Source organism: Rhinopithecus roxellana, chromosome 2 (genome assembly GCF_007565055.1).
Source record: "Rhinopithecus roxellana isolate Shanxi Qingling chromosome 2, ASM756505v1, whole genome shotgun sequence".
Taxonomy (NCBI): Eukaryota; Metazoa; Chordata; class Mammalia; order Primates; family Cercopithecidae; genus Rhinopithecus; species Rhinopithecus roxellana.
In genome coordinates this window covers 169,628,357-169,646,433 of record NC_044550.1, presented here as the reverse complement: position 1 = coordinate 169,646,433, position 18,077 = coordinate 169,628,357, and the positions used below count along the sequence as shown (strand labels likewise).

General features: G+C 41.8%; 1 long non-coding RNA gene across 1 annotated transcript in view; it reads right to left on the bottom strand.

The window, feature by feature from the left end:
* Positions 1-905: 905 nt before the first annotated feature.
* LOC115892524 overlaps positions 906-18,077 on the bottom strand; it is a 38,519-nt gene continuing 21,347 nt past the window's right edge. The window contains exons 3-4 of the long non-coding RNA XR_004052401.1: positions 4,705-4,798; positions 906-1,046 (exon numbers count right to left, since the gene is read on the bottom strand). This is a non-coding gene — a long non-coding RNA (uncharacterized LOC115892524). The remainder of the gene's footprint in view (positions 1,047-4,704; positions 4,799-18,077) is intronic.

Below are 18,077 nucleotides of genomic sequence, written 5' to 3'. Positions count from 1 at the left end.
GCTCCAGGAGTGGACCGCTGCAACCTTCCCTCAGCACACTGCATAGCCCTGCCACCACCTGCACCCTGAGACTGGCTCTGGTTTGCTTTCCCAGATTTTGTTGGCACTCAACAAATACCATTGCTGAGACGGAGCAGTCACGGTGGCCCGGGGCTTTGGTGGAGGCCATGGTCATAACTCCAAGGGCATGATGTTAGGCACTGGAGCAGCACTTTTTGGCACCATGCTCATCGGACAGTGTGGCAGCTAAATGGGTGGGTCTCTGATCTATTTCATGAGGACCCCCCTTTAGACAATTCCTCTCTGCATGTCAGTCTTCTCACTCATAAAAGCTAGGGCTCTGTGATCCTAAAGCAAATCCAAGGCTGATTCCATCAATCATCCCAAACTAATTAGGAGGTGATTTCAGAGTGGATTTCATGGTGACCGGGTCCTGCTGCAGATTTATTTGTGTGTGAGGAGAGTCACATGCGCAGACAGGGTGAGCTTAGGCTAATTAATTTCCAGGGTCAACGGGGCTACACATTTAGACTTTGATATTTTCCTTGCTGGGGCTGGACTCAATTGGTGAGTTCAGCGATAATGCGCTGTGATGTGTTCTCTTTGGGCTTCCACTTCCCTGATGGAACGGAGGGTCTCCCTTGGCACAGTCAACCAAATTGCACCCAGAACTGCCATTTGAGTCTCCTCCTTTGAGTCTTTTACAGTCACTTATGTCTACTGCCCCTTTGTTTAACTTCAGATCAGTAAGTCCTGCAATACACCTGCCACGTGGGAAAGGGTGGAATGCAGGTGACTGAGTCCATGTGTTTGAACCTTCATCTATCTTTCACAGATGTAAGTCAGAAGACCCAGAAGTGGGGGCCACTCCATGTTATCCAGTGCAAATTAATTAACAACTTAAGAGCTTATTTGTTTATTTATTGTGGGAAGGGTGTAGTGATTAACATAGGCATGCGAGGCAGGTTTCCTGGGTTGAAATCTTGATTCTGCCACCTCCCTTGCTGTGTGATATGGAGTTAGGCCCTTAACCTCAGTTATCTTATCTGAAAAATAGAATCATAAAATCCTCTCACAGTTTGTGGAGATTGCGTTAACTCACGCAAAGTACTCAGAACAGTGCTCTATAAAACGCATTAGCCATCATTATTATCTGCACTGAGGGGGACTATTGGCCGATTATAAAGTTTAAGCCAATGCAGGTCCTGTCCTCCAAGCTTATGGTCTAGTCACATGAAATAGTTACGAAGGACTATTCCTCCTTCCAGGGTCCCTTGTAAATCAGCTGCTCCATGAAGATGGAACATGAAATTTTGTGGGGATGCCAGACTTCCCACCTTCCTACAGAGGAAGTTCTTTTCAGGGTAACTGTTTTGAAAATTTTTTAAAATTTGTTTTATCCTGCCACAGTGGCTCATGCTTGTAATCTCAGCACTTTGGGAGGCCAAGGCAGGAGGATCACTTGAGCTCAGGAGTTGAGGGACCAGCCTGGACAATATAGCAAGACCCCATGTTTTAAAAAGATTATTTTAAAAATTGAGGTATCACCTGGATAAATTGCATACAGATGTTTATACCCATGGAATCGCCACCATTATCAAAATGTAGAATAATATTACCATCACCTTGTAAGGTTCCTGCCTGCCTTATCCTGGGAAGGAGCTCCCCAGCACCACCCCAGGTAATCTCCTTTCTGCCTTCTAACCCCCATACGTGAGTTTCATACAAATGTAATCATAGCAGTGGTGTACTGATAAATGTCTGACAACCAGCTCTCAAAACAAAAAGAAGCAGCAGAAGCAGCAGCAGAAGAAGAATGAGAAGAAAGAAGAAGAGGTGGAGGAGGAGGAGGAAGAGGAGGAAGAGGAAGAGGAGGAGGGGAGGGGAAGGAACAGGAGGAGGAGGAGGAAGAGGAGGAGCCTTGATCTGTACCTTTGTCAATTTTTCTAGCAATCGCCACTGCCGATTTGAAGCTATCAAGGTACAGTAGAACACAATTATATACATTATATCCACCAAATGGATACAATAGATGCAAATAATCTCAATTGCATAGAGAAGAGTAAAAATGTGGTAAAATAATTAGGAAGTGAAGAGTTTTGAGTATTTGCTACATTTATTTTTTATGCAATTTGTTTAGTTGTAAGTTTATATAATTTAATTTTAAATAAAGCATGTATTTAATGATTGGATTGCAAAATTCCTAAAAATGTATGGAATAATTTGTTCTCATGAGCTAGTATGAGCTATCTTTATCACACTCCCAAATCATGCACACTGTATTATTCTCTTCTGTGGGCTTAGTTCACTCAACACTCTGTGTGATTCATTATTGTCATTCTTTTTTTGAGTCAGAATCTTGCTCGGTTGCCCAGGCTGGAGAGCAGTAGTATAATCAAGGCTCACTACAGCCTCAACTTCCTGGGCTCAGGTGAACCTCCCACCTCAGCCTCCCAACTAGCAGGGACCACAGGTGCCTGCAGTCATATTGGGCTAATTTTTGTATTTTTTGTAGAGATGGGGTTTCACCATGTTGCCCAGGCTGGTATTGAACTCCCGGCCTTAAGCAATCCTCTGACCTTGGCCTCCCAAGGTGCTAAAATTACAGGCATGAGCCACCATGCTGGCCCATTCCTGTCATTCTGTGTAACAGTCATTTGTTCTTTTGTTGTTGGTGTGTGGTGTTCTATTGTATGGACAGACCACAATATTCATTCTCCTGTTGATGGCCATTGGGCTGCTTCCTGGTTTTGGCTACTAATTACTTTCAATTTTAAAGCTGCTTATAATCATTCATGTACACGTATTTTTGTAGATATATGTGTTCATTTCTCTTGAGTTTATACCTAGGAGTGGATTTGCCAGGTGTTGGACAGGCATTTGTTTTCAGAAGATAATGCTAAATGGTTTTACCAATCACCCACTGGACCCTTGCCATCTGCAGTGCTTGAATGTTCCCTGGCTCCACTTCCTTGCTCCTACTTGCTACTGTTGGGCTCTAAAATTTTAGCCATTCTGGTGAATGTGTAGTGATGATCTCAGAACAATTTTATTTTGCATTTCCCTGAAAAGTTGAGTTGTCATTAGGTTTGGACTAAGTGATCCGCCCCTCTTGGCCTCTCAAAGTGCTTGGATTATAGGCATGAGCCGCCATGCTCAGCCCATATTTTTCAATTATAAAAACCGTGAATACTAATTAAATAAAATTTTGGAAACACAAGAAAGTACAGAAAAGAAGAAAATCATTGTTCATGATCTCATCTCCCGATGTCAATTATTATTAATAATGTCCACACACATTTTTCCCACTTTACATTATAATAAACCATTCATAGCTCTTTAACATCATGTTTTTTAATGGTTGCATTCCATTTTGTGGATATATCAAAATGTATTTAACAACAAAATAGTGTTCTTTATCTGCTTTCCACTTCATATTTCCCATGGTTTGTGGACATTTAAGATTCATAAATCTTGCACAGATTTTTGTGCCACAGGAAGGAGATGCCAGAACTTGCCTACTTATCATTTGTTGAGCACTGAATCTCTGACCACTGATAGTACTGCCTGGCTCCTAGCTGTTTACGGGCAAAGAAGTGATTCTGAAAGTAAACAGGGAAAGAAACAAAAGTCCCTAATTAGGCCAGGCGCAGTGGCTTATGCCTATAATCCTAGCACTTTGGGAGGCTGAGGCGAGCGGATCACTTGAGGCCAGGGGTTCAAGACCATCCTGGCCAACATGGCAAAACCCCATCTCTACTAAAAATACAAAAAATTAGCCGGGCGTGATGGCACACGCCTGTAGTCCCAGCTAGTTGGGAGGCTGAAGCAGGGAGGCAGAGGTTGCAGTGAGCCAAGATCGCACCACTGCACTCCAGCCTGGGCAACAGAGCAAGATTCTGTTTAAAAAAAAAAAAAAATTAGCTGGGAATGGTTGCATGAGCCTGTAATCCCAGCTACTCCAGAGGCTGAGGCAGGAGAATTGCTTAAACCCAGGAAGTGGAGATTGCAGTGAGTGGAGATACTGCACCACTACATTCCAGCCTGGTGGCAGCGTGAGATTCCATCTCAAAAAAGAAAACACAAAAAAAGTCCCTAATTAGACTTAAAATGTCTAAAACATATTACAAGTTTAATTCCTTATTCTTATCATTCACTCAATTATCACTCATTCATTTTATATTATTTACAGCTAGACATATCTGGGCTTTTGACTCAACTCTCACTTACCAGCTGAGGGACTTTATGCCAGTGACTTGTTTCTCTTGGCCTGTTTTACCATCTGTAAAATGGATAATAATGCCTGTCCAGGTTGTTAAGAGATTAAACTTAAGTGCATGAAGCACCTTTCCCATCTGACCTTTGAATCTCCTCTCTTCTGTTGGTTGAGCAACACGGCAGGCTTGAATGAATTATCCACATAATGGCCTGTAATTTGGTTTTGTTGATGAGTAGATGAAGACACAGAGAATGCAACTGGTAGAAAACAGAGTGGCTTATGGGCTCAGAACTAGAGCCAGAAGAAGAACATGGGTCTTTGTTCCTTCCAGTGGTCTAACATGTCTCCTGTAGGTCTTCTGCCCAGTGGAGTTCAGAAGGCCATGCAAGCATATCTCACTCTGCACCATGTCTTTATGTGGGAGTGGTCAAACATCATTTCAATTTCAGAGCTGCACTTAGGAAAATGATCATTAAGACTCTTACCTTTTTCCCCTGTAACTTCAGCAATGCTTCTTAAAGAGTTTTCATTTTTGTCTAGTTGCTACTTTCTTATTCCTCCCAGTGCTTTTCTCTGGGTCTAAGAATGAAGGAAGAAGCCCTTTTGAGGTCTGCAGCACTAACCATGTCACCTCAGTGACTTCCATGGACTATTAGGCAGCCAGTCAGCAGCATTTATGTCCTTGCTATCAGCAGGGTATGGAATATGGTGGAGGAGAAGTCATTCCTCTCCTGCTGATTCAACATTCATTAACGTGTTAGCAACAGAGGAGGCATTATTAACTGCAGCTCCCATCTGAGCTACGGACTTCCTAGAAAGATTAATGCTCTCTTCAATATGCAACAACAACAAAATGGTTACAACCAGTCCTTTCAGAAAAGGCGGCAAGGATTTGCTGTTGTACTCCTTCCAGACCCCCTGCTTCTCCTATTTTGACCACATCTGAAAAAGGATTTCTCTGTGTCTGCCACAAATAGTACTCTATTGTCCAGCACATTGCAGCGACTTAATTTCTTTTGTGCATGAACCTTTTTGACAACCAGTAGGCACTGCGGAAACTGATACTATCTAGGGTCCATAATCTTCTTCTTCTTTTTTTCCAAGATGGAGTTTCGCTCTTTCACCCAGGCTGGAGTGAAGTGGTGCAATCTCAGCTCCCTGCAAACTCTGTCACCCCTACCTGCCCCAGTTTAGCAATTCTCCTGCCTCAGCCTCCTGAGTAGCTGGGATTACAGGTGCCCACCACCATGCCCAGCTAATTTTCGTATTTTTAGTAGAGACAGGGTTTCTCCATGTTGGCCAGTCTGGTCTCCAACTCCTGACCTCAGGTGATCCACGTGCCTCAGCCTCCTAAAGTGCTGGGATTACAGGCATGAGCCACTGTGCCAGGTCTCCATCATGTTCTTTACAGTGGAGTCCAAATGGTCTCAACTTCCTCACTTCTTTACTTACCTCTTAATCCCCTACCATTTAGGATTGGCCCTTGACACTGCCCTGAGCCTGTTCCTGCCAAGATCACAATGTCAATAAACGCCGTGGTCACTCTTCTGTTCTCCTCTTCTCTGACCTCCCTATGGTGTTACCCAACCTTCAGCCACTTTCTGCCTCTTGAAAAGTTCCATTCCTCAACTTCCTGGTCTGCAAATATTCCTCCTTCCTCTTGCATTTTTGGCACCTCCTTATCACTCTTCCTGGGCTGTTCTTTTCTCTGCCAACTCTTCAGCTCAGATGTTGCCAAACACTTCCTTTTTTTCTTTTTGCAGTGGAACCTTTTTTTTTTTTTTTTTTTAAAAAATGAGATTTTACGTATATTTGAACCCAATATAAAACACAGAAAACCACAGTTGCTATGGTTGAAATAGTGGGTGGCACTTTCCCTCCTCTTATCTCCTCTCGCAGAATCCCCAAGAGCTCCCCTCCAGAATCCTGGGCCTCTGAGAAGCCACAGCCTATGTGATGAGGTTCTATGGGGGTCTTCACGCCTCACTCCACTCATGCGTCCTGGATGGCCCCAACCCTCCTGGCATAACAATGACTATCCTTTCCTCCAAATGGGCTGTGTGTGGAGCACACAAATGCTCTTTTCTTTCTTCAATGCTTCTTTCAAGCATTTGAAAAACGAGACTTAGGAGGCAGATGGAGAGTGAAAAGTGTCAGCTTTATTACTGACAAAGCTGCACAGAGAATGTCTTTAAATCATTAGCCTAATGGGTTTGCTATCTTTCCTAGAGTTAACTCTCCCATCAGTCCTGGGCAGAACGGGAATTCCCAGGCATTTATACAGAAGAGAAGGTATGAATTTCTCCCAAACTCACCAATCAAAAGTCACTCCTTCTCCCATGGGGAAGAGTGGGCACAGAGACCAGGAACACTAACCTCAGCCAACAAAGATGGCTCACTCCCTGGGGGTGTCTTGTGGTTTGTGAGGCACTGAGGCATTTAGTGTACAGGGAACCGTGATACCAGGCATCCTCAAACACATAGAACAACTCAACACATGAAAGAATCAGCCGGGTGCGGTGGCTCACACCTGTAATCCCAGCACTTTGGGAGGCCAAGGCAGGTGGATCACCTGAGGTCAGGAGTTCAAGACCAGCCTGGCCAACATGGTGAAACCCCATCTCTACAAAACTATGAAAATTAGCCAGGCAGGATGGCAGGTGTCTGTAATCCCAGCTACTCAGGAGGCTGAGGCAGGAGAATCACTTGAACCCAGGAGGCAGAGGTTTGAGCCAAGATCGCACCATTACACTGCAGCCTAGGCTAGAGTGAGACTCCATCTAAAAAAAAAAAAAAAAGAAAAGAATTCTCCTGAATCTTGCATGACCTTTGAACATCCCATCGGACATTCCATACAAAGGTGAATGAGGATAAAATTATCTGTATCTGGGTGTGGTGGTGCACGACTGCAGTCTCAGCTACTCAGGAGTCTGAGGCAGGAGAATCACTTGAGCCTGGGAGGCAGAGGTTTCAATGAGCTGAAATCGTGCCACTGCACTCCAGCCTAGGCGACAGAGTGAGACTCCATCCAAAAAAAAAAAATTTATCTGTTTCTAGAACATTACTCCATTTTATATACTGAAATAACTTTTTGCACAGTTTTCTTTTTCTTTTCTTTTCTCTTTTTTCTTTTTGAGATAGAGTGTTACTCTGTTGCCCAGGCTGGAGTGTAGTGGCGCAATCTCAGCTCACACTGCAACCTCTGCCTCTCGAGTTCAAGTGATTCCGGCACCTCAGCCTCCTGAGCAGCTGGGATCACAGGTGCAAGCCAACACATCTGGCTAATTTTTGTATTTTTAGTAGAGATGGGGTTTCGCCATGTTGGCCAGGCTGGTCTCAAACTCCTGACTTCAAGTGATCCACCTGCCTCAGCCTCCCATGGTGCTGGGATTACAGACATAAGCGACTGTGCCCTGCCTTTTACAGTTTTTATACACACTATATACTGCATTTCCTAGAAAAGCAAATACCTCACAAATTGAATGTTGATTATACTTTCACAGATTGAGAACTTACCTGAGGGTTGTTCAATAATTTAGAAAATTATGAAATTTTCTGATGACAATGGCTGCTGTAGTATTTTCACCATTAATGCAATAACACATTCCTGTATTGGTTGGTATCTGTGGCTGTTGCACTTACAGTGAGAACATCTGACTCCCCCTTTGTGGCTTCCAGTAAACTTCCACCCAAATACTGCTCAGATGCATGCAACTCCCTGCAGGCGCCATCGTTCTCTTTCCCCCTGGCCTTTGCACTTCCGGTGCTTCCTGCATTTCTCTGAGGAGTACCCCTGAGTATGAAGGAAGAGTCCCTCCTCTAGGATTCCAGAGTATTGCTCACACTGCATCTTAGTCTCTGTCTGTCTGCTGCCTCTGCCACCAGACCTTGAGTTCTGCCAGGGTAAGGACCCATGCACACTGCTGGCTTCTGCATCCCTAGTGCCTGACCCACGGTGAGGCACATGATAAGCAGTGCTTCCCTCGATATATATCTTCACATTAAGAGAGATAACATCTATTTGAAAAACAATAACTCTGGTCCATCAGGAACTAATGGTGGAATCTTCCCGTCAAAGCCAATCACAGGCAAACTAAGGTGAAATAAAGGTCTTGGGTAAAAGGAAATTTTTCCTTCCAAGATGATCTTAGGAGGCCTTGTCTTTCATTCTTTAGTGTTTCTGCCAGAAAATCAATTGTTAAATTATTCATTGAGCCAGATCAGGTCATTTTGAAAGTCATCTTCAGAGCGAGTGAACCTTTATCAAAGTTGACATTATTCCTGGTATCTGAACAGATTAATTTTATAATTTAATACTTAATCTGTCCATAAAACACAATGAGAAAAAAGATGCTGCAGCAATCTGGGTATTGAAGGACTCGCCTTCTTGATTGTTTTTATTCTCTTTTTACTTTATCAGGTGAATAAAACTTGAAAGTAATAAAAAGAGACTCATAAAACAATGCTCATTTTGATTCATACTTCTAACCCCTTAATTATCAGCAGCTTAACTGCCTCTCCTGATTTCTATCTGACTTCAGGCTGAGCGACACTGTGCACTCATTGACCCAGAGACACTGGCAGGAGTCTTAGAGGTCATCCGTACCTGTAAGTCAGACCAGGTGGATTCAAAGTTACCAAGGTGAAGCTGCATGAGTGGATTCTGCTCTTGACTCCTTAGTTTGAGGCCTTGGAGAGGCACCCCCTGTCAGAACTTCCTTTTCTTTCCTTCTTTTTATTAAATTTAACAGAAGCAGGGTCTCCCTATGTTGCCCTGGTCTTAAACTCCTGGGCTGGGGGCATTCTCTGGCTTCAGTCTCCCAAAGTGTTGGGATTACAGGTGTGAGTCACCGCTCCCAACCTGAACTTTGTTTACTTCAATGGTAAAATAGGGGTGAGAGTGTCTACTTTGCAGGGTTGTTGGGAGAAATGAATGAACGATGGATAAACGGCCCGTGAAACCAAGGAAATGCTCAATGAAGGTTAGCTTCCTCTCCAAAGGGACGCACAATCACTGTGGTTTCCTCTCTTCTACTCCTTACACATTATCTTTGGCCTTAAACCACACTGGAACATCTCATTTCCTCTTTTAATTCAATCTCTCTGTTAGAATTTGGGTCTTCCTCAGAAAGTCTGTAAGGTGGTGACTGCATATTTATTCCAGTAGAATTAGGGAGATTTGGGTGTTTAATAAAAACCATGGATGGCCAGGTATGGTTGCTCATACCTGTAACCCTAGCACTTTGGGAGGCTGAGCTGGGAGGATCGCTTGCACCCAGGAGTTTGAGACCACCCTGGGCAACATAGCAGAGACTCCTGTCTCTACAAAAAAATAAAAGAATTAGCCAGGTGTGGTGGTGTGCCCCTGTAGTCTTAACTACTCAAGAGGCTAAGGTAGGAGGATTTCTTGTGCCAGAGAGAATGAGGCTGCAGTGAACTGTGATGGCACCACGGTACTCCAACCTAGGTGACAGAGGAAACTCTGTCTCAAAAAAAAAAAAAAAAAAAAAAAAAAAAAAAAAAAAAAAAGAAGAATAGTTCAAGAATTAAAAAAGAAAAATATAGGTATGGCTCAAAGAGTGAGATTTTCTTCATTAAGACTTCCAGTGACTGGAATTTTGGAAAAAATTCAGCTTTACCTTTTACAAAGACCCCAATTCTATTTACAAAGAGAACCAGACTCCACCATTCATCAAGCTGCAAAGCACTTAGCATTTTTGGTTGTCCAGGATTCACTTATATAATACCTTGTTCCCCAGGCCAGAATGACAGCTCTTCCATGTGGATTGTCAGCAACATAAGGCCAGGGGCCGTGTCTGTCTACATCACTGTATCTCTTAGGACAGTGCCTGATACCTAGTAGGTGTTCAAAAATATAACTGCCAAACGAATGAATATATCTCACCCATTCATGGAATCATGGTATTGAAATTGACTTGCTACTTAGGAGGATATGATCAATAGTTTAATATCCCCCAAAGCTTTCTGTAGCCCAAGGAATTTTCCATGTGCTAACCTGATGATGACTGATAAAACAGCTATATTTTGGGAGCTATCTAAGTACAGAACAAAGTTCACTTTGCTTTGCTGTACTTCACAGCTCAGCCTTGATTAGACAGTTAGAGGAGATTCAGGAGAATTTGTGCCAGGGAGAAAGCCAATTAAAGCCCGAATGGAAAGAAATTAATGGCCTGCAGTAATTCTGTGGTCTGAGGGCAAAGTCTCAAATCTCTCCCTCCCTAAAGCCAGTGCTGGGTTTTCCAACCTTCTCAATGCTTTTGTAATGCATTGTTGTTGTTGTTGTTGTTGTTAATGTTGAAATTCCTAGTGAAATACTGGCCATTCAGACAACTGTTTATAGCCCTTACTTTAGTAAATGAGAAAATCTGAGAAATGTCTTCCTTTGTGTTAATTTTACCAGATTTATACCTTGGCAAGTCACTGGGAGGAATTGGAACAGTTTGGGAATCAAATACATAGTAACTGGAACAACCCTATCATTATTACCAGTTTTAAATTACTGTGGCTGTTATCAGCTGAAATGCTATAGGAAAATCTCAATTAGTTGGACATGAGCCTTCCAGGAATTGCAAGTAATTTGATAAAACATAACACGACAGAATGACATCATTTAACCAATTTCCCGTAGGGGTCTATATCCGTGTTGTATGCTCAGGACTCATTTGGTCTATATTTTGCTTATTGCTATCACTAATATCTACCTACAGTATTAAAAATGAGAAGTGGCCAGGTGCTGTGGCTCATGGCGAGACCCTGTATCTATTTTAAAAAAAAGAAGAAGAAAAAGAAAGGAAGAGAGAAAGAAAGAAAGAAAAGCAAAGAAAAGTGGCTAGAGGCCGGGCGCGGTGGCTCAAGCCTGTAATCCCAGCACTTTGGGAGGCCGAGACGGGCGGATCACAAGGTCAGGAGATCGAGACCATCCTGGCTAATACGGTGAAACCCCGTCTCTACTAAAGAATACAAAAAACTAGCCGGTCGACGAGGCGGGCGCCTGTAGTCCCAGCTACTTGGGAGGCGGAGGCAGGAGAATGGCGTGAACCTGGGAGGCGGAGCTTGGAGTGAGCTGAGATCCGGCCACTGCACTCCAGCCTGGGCGACCGAGCCAGACTCCGTCTCAAAAAAAAAAAAAAAAAAAAAAAGAAAAGTGGCTAGAGCCACTTTGAAACTAAAATTTTAATTTAATTGAAATGATAATGTAAATGTATTAAACATTCCAGCTTAATAATATTTTGAGTCATGAATGCATTTTTATTATGACATATTATAAACATCCAGAAAAGTACAGAGTATGATAAACCACCAACGGAAATGAACACATTGGTAATTTTTTGATGTCTTTGTTTCAGATATTTTTAAAGAAGTAATGCATTAAAGATAAAATTGAATGGCCGGGTGCAGTGGATCACATCTGTAATCCCAGCACCTTGGGAGGCCAAGGCAGGGGGATCAACTGGGGTCAGAAGTTCGAGACCAGCCTGGTGCAACATGGCGAAACCCCGTCTCTACTAAAAATATAAAAATTAGCTGGGCATGGTGGTAAGTGCCTGTAATCCCAGCTACTCAGGAGCCTGAGGCAGGGGAATTGTTTGAACCTGGGAGTCGGAGGTTGCAGTGAGCCAAGATGGTACCACTGTACTCCAGTCTGGGTGAAAGAACGAGACTCTGTCTCAAAAAAGAAAAAAAAAAGATACAACTGAAAACCTCTCTTTCCCCATTCCAGAAGCTTCTGTATCCTTCTCATCCATGTCTTTATAGTTTATTTATGAACAATATGTAGCATTCTTTGAATATTTAAACAAATTGCATTATGCTATATATAATTATTAACATATTAATATTAATATGTATAGTATACGGCATTATACTATATATAATATAGTATTAATGTAGTAGAATATATTAGGAATATAATAGTACTAATATAATTATATTATAATATATAATTTTTTTTTTTTTTTAGGTGGAGTTTCACCCTGTCCCCCAGGCTGGAGTGCAGTGGTGCTATCTCAGCTGACCGCAACCTCCCTCTCCTGGGTTCAAGCGATTCTCCTGCTGCAACCTCCCGAGTAGCTGGGATTACAGGAGCACACCACCATGCCTGGCTAATTTTTTTGTATTGTTAGTAGAGATGGGGTTTAGCCATGTTGGCCAGGCTGGTCTCAAACTGCTGACTTCGGGTAATCTGCCCGCCTCGACCTCCCAAAGTGCTGGAATTACAGGCGTCAGGGATTACAGTATAATAATTAAATATATTATTATACTAATTTAACATATTAGTAATATAATTACTAATAGAATACTATATTACATATAGTATAATGCTGTATACTATAGATATTATTAATATATTATACTAATATATTATTAATATAAATATATACTATATTATATATAATATGCCATTTGTTTACATATTCAAAAAAGCTATATATTGCTCATAAACTATAAAAACATGAATATACAATATAATATGTAAAATATATACTATAACACAATTTTATATTATATAATATAAATATAGAATATATACTATATTATATTATACTACATTATATGTAATACAACTATATAACATAATATATACTATATTCTTAATATATAATATATAGTATATGTTATATATATAATACTACATATATATACAAAACTCTGCAACTTGTTTTTTTTCAGTTGTTATAATTTTGGGCCCTATCTATATATATACATATATTTATCAAACCTCCCAGGTTCGATATATAAAAACAAATGTCAGACTGGACACAGTGGCTGGCACCTATAATCTCAGCACTTTGAGAGGCTGAGGCAGGAGGATTGCTTGAGCCCAGGAGTTCAATACCAGCCTGGGCAACGTAGTGAGACCCTGTCTCTACGGTAAATAAAACATTAGCCGGCTGTGGCGGTGCACACCTGCGGTTCCAGTTACTCAGGAGGCTGAGGCAGGAGCATCCCTTGAGCCCAGGAGGTCCAGGCAGCAGTGAGCCATGATTGCATATTCTCCATCCTGGATGACAGAGTGACACCCTGTCTTAAACAAACAAAACCCCCAAATTTTGTATCTAAATAAGTTTTATTCACTTTTAACCCCTCTAGAGAGTTTCAAATTATAAATATGCCACAATGTATTTATCTAGTGCCCTAAGGCTGATAAGTTTGGATTGTTTCCAATTTTTTCCCTTTAAAAATAAAGCTGTAATGCACATCTTGGCATATTTTTTGGGGGGAATATGTGTGAGAATTTCTCTATAGTCATTCATATTTCTTATGATTCCTGATATGTTTGGGCTTGTTTTTACTTATTTAGCTTTTTTTTATAGTTTTTTTTTTTTTTTTTGAAACAGAGTCTTACTCTGTCGCCCAGGCTAGAGTGCAATGGTGTGATCTCGGCTCACTGCAAACTCCCCTTTGGGTTCAAGCAATTCTCCTGCCTCAGCCTCCCGAGTAGCTGGGATTACAGGCGCCTGCCACCATGCTGGGCTAATTTTTGTATTTTCAGTAGAGACGGGGTTTTACTATGTTGGCCAGGCTGGTCTCAAACTCCTAGCCTCATGTGATCCGCCTGCCTCGGCCTCCCAAAGTGTTGGAATTACAGGCGTGAGTCACTGCCTGTAATGTGTACCATGCTTTTTCTTTGCTTCTTCATCCACTCTTTGCCCTTTCCTTGTTTAGAAGTTAAACATTTGATTTATTTTCATTGGTGGTTAATTATTAGCATGCATGATTGCAGGTGTAGAGCTAACGAAAACCTCTATTATTTCCTCAAACAATACAAGGAACTTTGCATGCTTTTACTCCTAAAACCTTCTCCCATCTTCTGTAATATTGTTGGGCAATATTTTAGTTTCACTTACAAAATAAAAATAAATCCTCCCAGTTGTTCTTCATTATTGTTAGTTACCATAATTTTACAGCGAATATTATTTAGATTTATCAACTTTTTAATCAATTCCTGACTCATCATTGGCTTTTTGCGTTATATACCTTCCTTATAGGTTTGGTTTCTTACTTGCTGAGATATCACATTTGTTATTTCTCTTAATAATGAATTGTTTGCAGTAAGATTCCCTAAACTTTTGTGTCTGAAATATCTTTTTCTGCTCACTCTTGCATGGTGATTTGGCATGTATGCCTGATACTACCTCCCTCCTCTTGTCTCAGCCCTCTAGGACTCCTAGTAAATATATGCTGAATCTGTTCCTTCTGTATGAACTGTTCCCTGACTTCTTTCATACTTTTCACCTCTTTATGAGCTGCATTTTGGGTGGTTTCCTCAAATCTACCTTTTAGTTTATTAGTTCTCTCTTTAGTATATGGTATAACGTGTTCATTGAAGTTTTATTTTTAATGACTCTCATTTTATTTCTAGTTCAGTTGAATTTTTTTTTTAATTTCACAGTTCCCCCCACTCCTAGCTTTGTGTTGTATTCTTTCATTTTCTTTTGTTTCTTTCTTTCATGTGTTTTATTCCTGTATATTATTGCCTGTTTGAATATATGATTTTAACATCTCTTTGAGATTGCTTTATATGTACAGTTCTTGGTTCTAAATTCTGTTGCATTTGTTGCACCTACTAATTTTCTCTTACAGCAGTTATTTACTTCATGAACTTAGTAATTTATTTATTTATTTATTTTTATTTATTTTTATTTTTATTTATTTATTTATTTACCATGAGCTTATCTTTGTGGGGAGTGGTTTTCTGTGAAACGCATGTGCTTGTTCCAGACCTTATCGATTCCGGACCAGTTTTTTGTTTTGTTTTGTTGGGTTTTTGTTTTGTTTTGTTTTTTTGTTTTTGAGACAGTCTTGCTTTTTTTGCCCAAGTTGGAATGCAGTGGTGCTGTCACGGCTCACTGCAGCCTGGACCTCCTGGGCTCAATTGATCCTCCTGCCTCTGTCTCCCAAAGTGCTGGGGTCACAAGTGGGAGCTACCTGCCCAACCAGCTTTATGTTTGTTCCTTAGAATGGGTTCTTTTGACTGATTAGTAGCATGGATTAAGACCACAGGTTTGTATATGATGCAGGTGGACGTTCTGCTCTCTTTCGAGTGATTCTTTTTTTTTCCTTAACACAGGGTTTCACAGGTGACTGTGTCACCCAGGCTGGAGTGCAGTGGTGTGATCATAGCTCACTGCAGTCTCAACCTCCCAGACTCAAGTGATCCTCCCACGTCAGCCTCCTGAGTAGCTGGGACTACCAGCATGAACTACCATGCTGGACTCATTTCTTAAAGTTTTAGTAGAGATGTGGTCTTACTATTTTGCCCAGGCTGGTCTCGAACAACTGGACTTCAGTAATCCTCCTGTCTCGGCCTCCCGAAGTGTTGGGATTACAGGCATGAGTCACCGTGCCCAGCTTGATTCTCTTACTTTCTATGGCCCTGGAAGATGGTCAACTTTCTTTCTGTGTTTCTGGCTAATAAAAGGACTTCTGTTGCCTGTTTCTTGGTGCTCAGCTTTACGCTGGGGTGAGGGGGTGGTCAGTTCCAGCTCCCCACCTCTCATAGGGGGACAGGTTCTGAGGATGTGTTTCATCACCAGTCTCTGCAGTGTTCATCTAGCTCCAAATACCCTCATGGACTATTTCTTTTTAGTTCCTGCTCCCTGCTCTGAAGTCTGGGGGATATTCTTTTATTTTCAGAATTGGCCAGGTATTTAAAAACTGGGACAAAGGGGTTAAATTTTACCCAGCATTTCTATGTGATGAGAATGGAAGAGTCTCCCCATCTGCAAAATTAATGAGAAGTTCAGTAATCAGTGATTCCATTTTTGTGTATAGGATATTACTTGCCCCTTTTGAGCCTCAAGATCCTTAACTGTGTTTGGGAATAATGTTAATATCTACCTAATAGGATTGTTGTGAAGATTAAAGAAAGCAGATAATGGAAGTGTTACCTAGAGATCAGCTAGGGTCTTGCTACTCCCTTATTTTTAGATAAAATGTTCTTAAACCCCAGCCCTCATGCAGTGAATGGGGAGGTGGTGGGGCTTACCTTCTTCTGCTCATCTTGGCTTTTGAGTTTCTGCATGTGGTGAATTAATTCTGTTTAAATATTGCCTCTATGTCTTAAACATGCTGGGCCGGGCACAATGGCTCACGCCTGTAATCCCAGCACTTAGGGAGACCGAGGTCAGCAGATCACCTGAAATCAGGAGTTGGAGACCAGCCTGGCCAACATGGTGAAACCTCATCTCTACTAAAAATACCAAAAAAAATTTAGCTGGGTATGGTGGTGCCCGCTTGTAATCCCAGCTACTCTGGAGCCTGAGGCAGGAGAATCGCTTGAACCCAGGAGGCGGAGGTTGCAGTGGGCCGAGATCGGCCCAGGGAGACAAGAGCAAAACTCTGTCTCAAAAACAAATAACGAAAAACAAAAAACAAAAACAAAACACACAAAACAACATGCTGGTCCTCTTCCATAATGTGTTTCCCTATGTGGGAATTTCTTTTTTTTTTTTTTGAGACGGAGTCTCACTCTGTCGCCCAGGCTGGAGTTCAGTGGTGCGATCTTGGTTGAGTAGCTGAGATTATAGGCATGAACCACCACACCCGACTAATTTTTGTATTTTTAGTAGAGACGGGGTTTCACCATGTTGGCCAGACTAATCTCAAACTCTTGACCTCAGGTGATCCTCCTGCCTCGGCCTCTCAAAGTGCTATGATTACACGCATGAGCCACTGCGTCCAGCCCATGTGGAAAAATGTTACAAAAAAAAAAAAAAATCACCAAAACATAAGCCACCCTCTCTGTGCATTGTTACAGATACAATGCAAGACGTTATACCGAAAATTGAAGGATCCCTTGATCATTTTAGCACCTTGAGATCCATCTACCACATATTGACTGAAACGCCCTACCCCCACCTCCCATGTTTCATCTCGTCTATCCTCCTCATTCCTTCTCTCTGTGTTTACCCTAGAACTCCACATTCTTCTCATTTCATGAGGCAGAGTAGTTTGGCTTTCTCTAGCTTTGAGCACCAAATTTCCTTCCGCACTCACTTTGTGTAATTGAGCCAAGGTGCTCAGTGAACTTTCCAGATAAGAGACTCCCTGTCCTTAGAAGGAAGTTGCTATTTTAAATAGCAAGTCTTTCATTCCTTTGTATGTAAAGCACAATAACTAGCACAAAATAAACACTCAACAAATGTTAAGCTATAACGATATCATGATTTCCACTTCTAAAGTCTGTGATTCTTTCTTTCTCTTGTTCTTTCCTTTCTTCCCTTCCTTCCTTCCTTCCTTCCTTCCTTCCTTCCTTCCTTCCTTCCTTCCTTCCTTCCTTCCTTCCTTCCTTCCTTCCTTCCTTCCTTCCTTCCTTCCTTCTTTCTCTCTTTCTCTCATTTATATATTTTTTCAGACAAAGTCTTGCTCTGTCACCTGGGCTGGAGTGCAGTGGCATGACTTTTGCTCACTGTAACTAACCTCTGCCTGCCGGGTCCAAGTCATCCTCCTACTTCAGCCTCTCGAGTACCTGGGACCATAGGCATGTGTCACCATGCCCAGCTATGTTTTGTAATTTTTGTAGAGATGGGGTTTTGCCACGTTGCCCAGGCCGGTCTCGAACTCCTGGGCTCAAGCGATCCGCCCACCTCGGCCTCTCAAAGTGCTGGAATTACAGGCATGAGCCACCATGCTTGGCCAAGTCTTTGATTCTAAATTAGATTTAATGACTGATTAAGCTGAATTGATTTCAAAAGGGAAGTATGGAGGCAAAACAGCAATCATTCCAAAGTTGAATTAAAATTGTTATTATTATTTTTTGAGATGGAGTCTCACTCTGTTACCCAGGCTGGAGTGCAGTGGTGCAATCTCAGCTCACTGCAACGTCTGCCTCCCG